The sequence below is a fragment of the Schistocerca gregaria genome, chromosome 3, assembly GCF_023897955.1.
Source record: "Schistocerca gregaria isolate iqSchGreg1 chromosome 3, iqSchGreg1.2, whole genome shotgun sequence".
Taxonomy (NCBI): Eukaryota; Metazoa; Arthropoda; class Insecta; order Orthoptera; family Acrididae; genus Schistocerca; species Schistocerca gregaria.
The window spans coordinates 8,821,383-8,831,083 of record NC_064922.1 but is presented as its reverse complement, the minus strand read 5'-3'; the positions used below and the strand labels follow the sequence as shown (position 1 = coordinate 8,831,083).

The 9,701-nt window shown below is 44.6% G+C and overlaps 1 non-coding gene across 1 annotated transcript; it reads right to left on the bottom strand.

Annotated features, from left to right (window-relative positions):
* Positions 1-5,805: 5,805 nt before the first annotated feature.
* On the bottom strand, positions 5,806-5,880 carry Trnas-cga (transfer RNA serine (anticodon CGA)). Its single transcript has one exon. It is a non-coding gene; the product is annotated as a tRNA-Ser (tRNA).
* Positions 5,881-9,701: the final 3,821 nt, after the last annotated feature.

Here is a 9,701-nt window from a genome sequence, read left to right as displayed (position 1 = left end):
TTCCCCCGAAGTCTGCGTTTTTCCCCTGAGGTCGGCGTTTTTTCAAGAGGTCTGCGTTTTTGCCCCGAGGTCAGATCGGCGTTTTGTTTCATGAGGTCTAGAAATCTATCGATATATTGAAAATCGAAAGTATTTTCATGTATATCGAACTATACTGATATGTCTTGTCATCTTGAAACATATATCCGACCACTAGATATTGTTATTCATCGAGTTAGCGATATATTCCGATATATTTATTTATTTCGAGAATCGTTTTCGTAGAGGTCAGAATTATATTGAGACATCCATACATTTCAAATAATCGATTCATTTCTATATATCGATTTGTATCGAGGCTCAAATTCATACCGAGAAGTCGATTTATTTAGATATATCTGTCTATAATGAGTAGTCGTTGTATTTAGAGATATCGATTGATTTCGAAGGATCCGTTTCTGTCGACATATCGATATATTTTGATATACCGACACAATACGGGTTGTCTATATATTTCGAGGTATCTATGTCTTTCCATGTATAGGTGTACCTCAGATAGCGATCTATTTCGACATATCGATATATTTCGAGATATCACTATATCTCAAGTAAACCATAAATTTCTAGATACCGGTTTTTTTAGAGAATTTTTATATTATGAGGTATCGATATATTTCGAGATATCGATGTTCCTAGAACGCGAACTATATCGGTACCTCGAATTACTACGAGGTATCGATCCGTTTCGTTCGTCGAAATGCGCCTAGATGTCGATACATTTCGTTATTTCGAATCATTTCGATGTGTCGGTTGATTTGGATGTGTTGATTTACTTCGAGGTATCGATTTATCTCCGGGTCTCGATTTATTTCGTGGTTTCGATTTATTTCGAGGTGGCGATTTATTTCGAGGTGTTGATTTATTTCGAGGTGTCGATGTAATTCGAGTGACAATATATTTCGATATTACTTGTCGACTGCATCAGCTTAGAACCTATTTCGTACAGAGTGGTGCGACTGCATACCTCAGCATGCGACATTAATTGCCAGACGATAAATGTAAACGTTTCCGAGAGAAAAGCGTCCATTCTGACGATATCCCATTTCGTCATTAGGAAAACCAATGTAGAAAACGTAAGGTTTTCTTCGCTTTTTACTACACATTAACACTCCTCGCATTTTCCCGTGTGGTGTGGCTACCGGACCTCGGTCGTGCAAAATCGCAAGGTCCTATGTCAACTACAAGGCAGCAAATAAGGCTTATAATTGAATTTTCAATATCTAAAACAAGACAGACACTGCTCCTTACTTGTCGACTCCATCAACTTAAGCTTCTATTTCGTACAGAGTGGTGCCACTGCATACCTCAGCAGGCGACATTGATTGCCAGACGATGAATGTAAACGTTTCCGAGAGAAAAGCGTCCGATGTGACGAACTGGTACTACGTCAAACAAATGACGAAAACGTTAGGATTTCTTCGGTTTTTCTGCCACTCAAAGTGCTGCCAAGTTTCACCCCACCCCCTCCGAACCCTCCCCAGTCGTGGCTATCAGCTGGTGTGATAGAAATGGATACAGGAAAGTAATAACGTTCCATGAAATCCGATTCAAAGGACGTTCAAGGGAAAATGTTCCAGGCGGTTTATTTCCATTAAGACACGCATACTGGGCATCTACAATGCCACATCTGCCAGATCGTTTCTATTGTCAGCAGTGGAAAACAAAACTGTACTGAAGAAGCCATAGTGAGAGGCGGTTTTTGGTAGACGAAATAATAGGCAGCTTAAAACAGTGTGCCCGACCGAGACTCGAACACGGGACCTTTGCCTTTCGCGGGCAAGTGCTCTACCATCTGAGCTACCGAAGCACGACTCATGCCCGGTACTCACAGCTTTACTTCTGCCCGTATCTGTCTCCTACCTTCCAAACTTTACAAAAGCTCTCCTGCGAACCTTGCAGAACTAGCACTACTGAAAGAAAGGATATTGCGGAGACATGGCTTAGCCACAGCCTGGGGGATGTTTCCAGAATGAGATCATCAGTCTGCAGCGGAGTGTGCGCTGATATGAAGCTTCCTCGCAGATTAAAACTGTGTGCCCGACCGAGACTCGAACTCGGGACCTTTGCCTTTCGCGGACAAGTGCTCTACCATCTGAGCTACCGAAGCACTATTCACGCCCGGTACTCACAACTTTCTTTCAGGAGCGCTGGTTATGCAAGGTTCGCAGAAGAGCTTCTGTAAAGTTTGGAAGGTAGGAGACGGATACTGGCAGAAGTAAAGCTGTGAGTACCGGGCGTGAGTCGTGCTTCGGTAGCTCAGATGGTAGAGCACTTGCCCGCGAAAGGCAAAGGTCCCGAGTTCGAGTCTCGGTCGGGCACACAGTTTTAATCTGCCAGGAAGTTTCATATCAGCGCACACTCCGCTGCAGAATGAAAATCTCATTGTGGAAACATAAAATTTATCTGCCATTAACGTAAAATCTATTTTTCAGCTCACTGTAATAAAGACTCACTTCAGATATTATTGGACAATTAAAGAGAACTCAAACCGTTATTTTAATAGTATTCGTAGGTCCAATGCAGCATTTACCGTGGACAGTCCCTGAGCCTAGACTGTCAGTTTTATGTAAGCAGCACTACTTTAAAAAGCACTCCGTCTTCAGGCCACAAGTGGCCAATCAGGACCATCCGACCGCCACGTCATCCTCACTGAGGGTGGAGGAGGAGCTGGCTCTCCCACTTGTTGTGGTAGTTTCCTTTGACTGGAGCCGCTACTATTCGGTCGAGTATTTCCTCAATTGGCATCGCAAGGCTGAGTGCAACCCGAAAAATGGCAACAGCGCATGGCGGCCCGGATGGTCACCCATCCATGTGCCGACCACGCCCGACAGTGCTAAACTTCAGTGATCTGACGGGAACCGGTGTATCCACTGCAGCAAGGCCGTGGGCCCTACCACATTTACATGATATTTTTGATCGTAGATCAGGTCCGATGGCTCGAAAGAATGGACGTTTACCATGTTATGCACATTTATATTTTCACTACGTCGACACAGCTGGTCCAATTTCGACCACAGGTGATGGTAGCTATAATGATCGTGCCAAGCATCCCGTGTACATTAGTTGCACTCAAGTGCGTGGGCATCACAGCATTCATGACATTTAAATTTGTTACTTCTTTGCTACTATATTCGCAATAAATTTCGCAGACATAAGACGCTGAATGTACCTACAAAATTATATCATTGTACGACACATGTTTCAGGAGATACGTCATAAAAACTCAGGACAAGGCCAGACGCTGCATAGTACGGGCGTGGACGCACAGCTGTAAATAAACGCCTGGTCAACGCCAAGCTTTTCCGCTAGTCATCTATAAAGATAAAAAAATCCCCAAAATTGTCCACCAGCGTATTTTTCAAAAACCTTTATTTCGTCATCCATTATTTTCCTGTAAAAATCGAAAATACCGTCCATCATTGTGTTTTTAAAAATCGTCTCTTATTGTCATCTATTTTTATGTATTTTAAGCCATCTATCGCTTGTGTAACATGTGGCTACAAGTCCATTCCCTTTATGGGGGAATCGAAATAATACACAACGGAAAAACGTGTGGGTCAATTTCTTCCTCATTTTTCGGAACTTCTGATAATAGTAAATCGTTGGCTTTTTGAGAGCGTGGTAGGTAGATACAAGAGATTAGTGTAAGATTAGAATTTGGGTCAGATACAGTGCCAGGAAGTTCTGTTTCTATCTGGCTACCTTCGGAGTACTTCACCATCTACTAAGTGATGCGTTTCAATGTGAATGGTGTGTTCTGTCCTAGGTCTACCCTTTACTGCACAATGCTGTTCCTTCGATGCTATTAAAACCAGGATGTTATCAAAATATATGCACAGTGGCAGACTGGAGACTGCAGAAATATTTCCAGTGGAGGGGAGTGCGGGAGGAGCGTCGGGGCTGGAGTGCATGATTCTGAAACTGGCACTCTGTGTACAAATCAGCTGGTCAGTTACGAGATGCAACAAGCTGCAAGAGCCTAACTCTATAAGCCCTAAAACTGGTCAAAGCTAAGGTTTAGCAGTATTGTGGAGAAGTCTTATCTGGAAGAGTATGAGTATACTGTAACGAATAAAAACTCTTTACTCCAGATTCCAGGGACGGTTGGGGGCGATGGGTGAAAGTGCCCCTTTGCCTCTCCTCCCCTCCCCACCTCCTCCCCCTCGAGGACGCCAATGGCTGGCCCGTTCATTTTGAGAACATCAGAGCTGCAGTAATCTTTCTGAGAAACTGTTCTAGATGTGAAACTTCCTGGCAGATTAAAACTGTGTGCCCGACCGCGACTCGAACTCGGGACCTTTGCCTATCGCGGCAAGTGCTCTACCAACTGAGCTACCGAAGCACGACTCTCGCCCGGTACTCACAGCTTTACTTTTGCCAGTACCCGTCTGCTACCTTCTAAACATTACAGAAGCTCTTCTGCGAAACATGCAGAACTAGCACTCCCGAAAGAAAGGATACTGTGGAGACATGGCTTAGCCACAGCCTGGGGGATGTTTCCAGAATGAGATTTTCATTCTGCAGCGGAGTGTGCGCTGATATGAAACTTCCTGTCAGATTAAAACTGTGTGCCCGACCGAGACTCGAACTCGGGACCTTTGCCTATCGCGGCAAGTGCTCTACCAACTGAGCTACCGAAGCACGACTCTCGCCCGGTACTCACAGCTTTACTTTTGCCAGTACCCGTCTCCTACCTTCCAAACTTTACAGAAGCTCTTCTGCGAAACATGCAGAACTAGCACACCTGAAAGAAAGGATGCTGTGGAGACATGGCCTAGCCACAGCCTGGGGGATGTTTCCAGAATGAGATGTTCACTCTGCAGTGGAGTGTGCGCTGATATGAAACTTCCTCGCAGATTAAAACTGTGTGCCCGACCGAGACTCGAACTCGGGACCTTTGCCTTTCGCGGGCAAGTGCTCTACCAACTGAGCTACCGAAGCACGACTCTCGCCCGGTACTCACAGCTTTACTTCTGCCAGTATCCGTCTGCTACCTTCCAAACTTTACAGAAGCTCTTCTGCGAAACATGCAGAACTAGCACTCCTGAAAGAAAGGATACTGTGGAGACATGGCTTAGCCACAGCCTGGGGGATGTTTCCAGAATGAGATTTTCACTCTGCAGCGGAGTGTGCGCTGATATGAAACTTCCTCGCAGATTAAAACTGTGTGCCCGACCGAGACTCGAACTCGGGACCTTTGCCTATCGCGGGCAAGTGCTCTACCAACTGAGCTACCGAAGCACGACTCTCGCCCGGTACTCACAGCTTTACTTTTGCCAGTATCCGTCTCCTACCTTCCAAACTTTACAGAAGCTCTTCTGCGAAACATGCAGAACTAGCACACCTGAAAGAAAGGATACTGTGGAGACATGGCTTAGCCACAGCCTGGGGGATGTTTCCAGAATGAGATTTTCACTCTGCAGCGGAGTGTGCGCTGATATGAAACTTCCTCGCAGATTAAAACTGTGTGCCCGACCGAGACTCGAACTCGGGACCTTTGCCTTTCGCGGGCAAGTGCTCTACCAACTGAGCTACCGAAGCACGACTCTCGCCCGGTACTCACAGCTTTACTTCTGCCAGTATCCGTCTGCTACCTTCCAATCTTTACAGAATCTCTTCTGCGAAACATGCAGAACTAGCACTCCTGAAAGGAAGGATACTGTGGAGACATGGCTTAGCCACAGCCTGGGGGATGTTTCCAGAATGAGATTTTCACTCTGCAGCGGAGTGTGCGCTGATATGGAACTTCCTCGCAGATTAAAACTGTGTGTCCGACCGAGACTCGAACTCGGGACCTTTGCCTTTCGCGGGCAAGTGCTCTACCAACTGAGCTACCGAAGCACGACTCTCGCCCGGTTGTCACAGCTTTACTTCTGCCAGTATCCGTCTGCTACCTTCCAATCTTTACAGAAGCTCTTCTGCGAAACATGCAGAACTAGCACTCCTGAAAGAAAGGAAACTGTGGAGACATGGCTTAGCCACAGCCTGGGGGATGTTTCCAGAATGAGATTTTCACTCTGCAGCAGAGTGTGCGCTGATATGAAACTTCCTGGCAGATGTCCTTGCCCGTCAATCTTACCACGCAGAACTCCAGTGGGAATGTCGGTTACCGCTGAAACAACTGGTTTTCGGCTCACTTTAACCTAATTGTTAAAGCCCGTCACAATTCTAGTTCTTGTAATAACCGATTTTCAGCCTTTTATTTACATTATTTCCTCTAGTAAACGTAGGAATAAAACAAAGATTTAAAAAATTTGACTTTCTCAGTTTCTTGATAAATGGAATCAACACGTTAAATTGAATACTTTTGTGATGACCGACAGCCGTCCAGAACGAAATTAGAATTATGTTAATAGCGTCAGCTGCTCACGGGTGTCGATATATATCAACGGGGACAGGTGACAATATGTGCCCCGTCTGGGACTAAAGCCCGGGATCTCCTGCTTACATGGCAGACGCTCTGTCCATCTGAGCCACCGAGGGCACAGACGATAGAGTGACTGCAGGGACTATCTCGCGCACGCCTCCCGCGAGACTCACATGCTCACCTTGTATGTCCACACACTACATTCGTAGTGTCCCACACCACCACACTCATTACTCGTGGAAGACATTCTTACCAAGTCCCGTGACAGTTCGGGGAATACGTGTGCATCTTCACAGAAGAAGGTCATGGCTGGTATTGCCAGAACCATATACGTATATGGATATGGTGTCTGTTCTTTCGGACATAATTTAAATTAAATAGTCAAATAAAACTTTGTCCGCTGTTCGCTGCTTCTCTCAAAATATGGCGAGTGCTTCTGTACTACAGAAAACTGCTAGTATTCTCCTACTGATTTTAGTTTTTAGAAGCTCTGCTCAGAAATTATATTGTAATCGGTTATCACAGCACTATGCGGGCGTTACGTATAGTCCAGCGATAAAGGGTGAAAACTTCGGCTGGAGAACTCTCTTTTTCGTTTTAATTTCTTTGTTTTCAAGGGCTACCAGCAGATAACGGCATACTCCGTAGACACAGGCAGCAGATGAGGCACTTTCTATTTTTATCCCGAAAATTTTAACTTTTTTCTTTGTATGATGTTGCAAGTTGACCAAATCAACCATTGTAATTCACTCGTACCGCATATCGTAAAATACTTCCAGATGGTGCCATTCTGTGTTACAACTGACGTTCGACAACAGCGAGAAACTGCGTCCAGTCTCTCGCACTGCTTGTATAACAGGCACAATATTGTCTCGGCAATGCTGGACCAATCCATTTGTTGCTCGTTTCTGTCAGCAGTGTTATTAAAGTGGCATACATCACTTTTCCCATTTTTTCTGTAATAACGCAGTATTTCAGAGCTATGGAAATCTTACGGATAAAAATTACTCGTCTTTTTTAAAAAAGGTTTACTTGAAAACTAAAAATTTTACTACGGCTGCTGTGGCTAATTGATATATCTGTTTTTACGTGGTTATCAGGAAAAAATAAAAAGATACTTGTTATAACCGAGAGCAAACAAATACCGAAAGACATCGGTTATTCAGAACTAAAATACCCATATTGTTTTAACTGATCGGTTTTTCTATCTCTAAACTGCAGTGTCGCCATAGAAAAGTGTGTCGTTCCATCATTGTCCATAGCAACTTTGAGATATGTGAGTGTTTATGCACAATATCGACAAATGGAAACACGAAGAGGTAATAAGCACCTGAGCGATAGAATTTATTTCACGGTCAGAAAAGTCGAGTGACAGACAAGACTAAATCACTGTAACAGAAATTATATGGAAATCTGTGTAAAGGAAAATTTCCAGTTCTTTCGTGGATTCCAAAATTGAAGCAAATTTCGGGACATCAAGGTGACATAGTCTTATATGGATAGTATTCCATGACTAACGTAATTGGCCCACATACTGTACCGATATACGGATAATATTACACGATTAACGTAATTTACCTGAAATAATTTACAAACATGTTACTATAACATTCGCTACTACTCATTGCGCTAATTCACCTTCAGCCATTAAGCGCAAGCGCAGATCTCAGTTATGATACGTGCGCCATCCAAAAATTTGTCAAGTTAGTAACTCAACACAACTACAAACGATCATTGTGTGCAAAATAAACCTCATAAGAAGAACATGACGGGTTTGAATCATTCCCACCGCATAGGATGAAAAATTCAGGCTCGCACACAAGACCACTTGAAAACTAACCAGAAATTCAGATTAGTTGTAGCTTCGGTGACAATCGCGTTTTTTACATTTCCCCCGTAAACTAGATAATTATGAAACGTTAGCAACTACTCTAAAATATCTGCGGCAACGGCCTTGCCCCGGAGGTTGCATCGGTTCACGTGAGATCACCGAAGTTAAGTGCGTTGTCGGGCGTGGTCGGCACTTGGATGGGTGGTCATCCAGGCCGCCATGCGCTCTTGCCATTTTTCGGGGTGCACTCAGCCTCGTGGTGCCAATCGAGGAGCTACTCGACCGAATACTAGCGGCTCCGGTCAAAGAAAACCACCATAACGACTGGGAGAGCAGTGTGCTGACCCCACGCCCCTCCTGTTCGCATCCTCCACGGATGATGACGCAGCGGTCGGATGGTCCCGTCCCAGTAGGCCACTCGTGGACTGAAGACGGAGTGCTTACAAAGCAACTACTCTCCAGTGCATGGCCGTACTACTGAGACCTTGATGCCTGGCATCAACAACAGATGGCAGCACACGAGGTTGGCTTACGCCTACTGCCGAATTTTGCGATCTGTCGTAAGCCTGCGCTAGCACGTGGGGCCTTCCGTCTTAAGTGCAAGCATATCCATTGCGTGTTCTGCAGCGCGACTTGAGTGGAATGTTTCATTATTTCTGAAATTTTATAGAAATGTTTTTCGTTGTATATCCTCTCCATCGGTACTGAATTTACTGTAAAATTACTTGCTCACTTTTCGGAAATTCCGTTCATGGTAAATCGATACTATTTGAAGCCGTGGTAGACACGAGTCTAGTGTGCTTCACCTTCAGCATCTTCTGTGTCAGTCTCGGTTCCTATGTCGCTGATTTCACAACGAACAGTTCGTTGTCTACTGAATATGCTGTCTGTTGCACGACACTATCCCTCCTACACTGCAAGGGGGAGACACAGGAAATGGTAGGATTTTTGAAACATGTAGCTATTAAGGTAATTTTGAAGCTAGGCATACGAAAATTTGTATCTGGTTTCTAGGTCAGAAATAAAGAAATATGTGTTCCATTATTATTGGGAATGAAGTGAAATAGTGGGTGAACATTTTATTTTAAGATAAATAATTATGGAAGAACTATGAAAGTATTTTTAAGGCTACATCTACGAAAATTGGTATTTGACTTCAAGGTTACAAATGAGAAAATACGTGTTTTGGTGTTTATGGAAGTTCAACCCCTAAGGGGATGAAATATAGCGAGCTGGTGCGTTTCTGGCGCCAGTTTCCATCGATCGTTGTTTCGATCTTTGAGTCCCGGTCCAGAGGACACTGCTCCCTAAGCGACTGTAGTAGTTCTCTGCGCGTCCCCACATCGGGCTTACCGCGCATGTGAAACCTGAGTACATAATCCCTGTGACATTTTCTGAACGGTATTCCGTAGGGACAGGTTCTCATTCAAAAAGTGTCACGACTGCCATGGGCCGCGCCGGGTA